This window comes from Corvus brachyrhynchos, unplaced genomic scaffold (genome assembly GCF_000691975.1).
Source record: "Corvus brachyrhynchos isolate BGI_N302 unplaced genomic scaffold, ASM69197v1 scaffold1309, whole genome shotgun sequence".
NCBI classification, from domain to species: Eukaryota; Metazoa; Chordata; class Aves; order Passeriformes; family Corvidae; genus Corvus; species Corvus brachyrhynchos.
Genome location: NW_008239819.1, coordinates 13,296 through 14,516, shown reverse-complemented (window position 1 = coordinate 14,516; position 1,221 = coordinate 13,296).

Genomic DNA, 1,221 nt, shown 5'->3' with positions numbered 1-1,221 from the left:
CTGGAACAAAGCAAAGAGGAGTCTTTGCTCAGCTCAGGCGCTGATGGAAGCACAAGGAACAGAGCAAACTACAGGTGACAGAAGAAAGTGTCACAGCTTTTAGCTGAATGAGCAGTTCTATGGATCAGTACATTTATCACATCCTGACAGCTCTGTGTGTACAGAGTGAGGATGTCCTGGGCACCTCCTTCAACGCCTTATTTCTGAGTGTGTTTGTAGAGATTTGGCCCCAAGGTGACAGTATTTACAGTGGGATTTGTCAGATGTGCTCAGGTGACCCACGCCGATCACTGGGAATTCTGCATCAAAGTCCTGCAGGTGACGCTGAGGAGCCCTGTTCAGTCCTGGCTTGCCCCTGGGCATCCCGTGAGACTCCTGTCTCTCCTGACCCCTTGTTGCTGACAAGAAAATATGCCTGGGGGCATGTGGGCAGAAAAGGAAGGCCCAGAGGAACAAGTGAAGTGACAGCCCACAGCAGGAGGGGACACAAGCGAGGAAACACAACCCATTGCTCTGCAATATGACAAACAACTACAAATTGAACACCATGAAAACCATCATCATCTCTCTGTCCAAACGCACAGCAACATCAGTCTTGAAATATTTGATATTGTTCTCATCTCAAAAACCAAGCTGAAGCATTTCAAATTAAATAAAAAAGGGACAAAGGAAAGATTAATAAGTAGAGAGCAGCTTCTATATGAAGACTGAATGGGATTCCTCAGTCTGGAAATCAAATGGGAGATAGATGGGAGAGGTTTGCAACAGCATGAGTGGCCTGGGGAATGGGGATGAGGAAAAACTTGTCTTGATTTGTTATCAAACAGGAACTCGAGGGCCTGAAAATGTTATGAGACAGAAATTACACACATGTGTAGAGGGCAACATAGAAAAAGCGTCCGTGACAAGACAATGGAGAAGCAGCATACAGGACAGAAGTGTGCAAGAAATACATTGCATTGGAGAGAGTCTGATGGACACCTCACACACAGCACTGCCCAGGAATAAAATAAAACTTCACCCAGATATAGCCACACAGTAGTGGAGAATCAAGGGTCTGACCATCAGCAATCCCATCAGAGAATGGTTTGTGAAAAGCACAGAGAGGGTTAAGAACTATCTGCATGCACAACTTGACACTGACTGCCTCAGGAATTTCTCTTTTCCTGCTGCCTATAAACCTCATCTCAAGAGATGCAAATGTTAGGGCACTACCTGCCC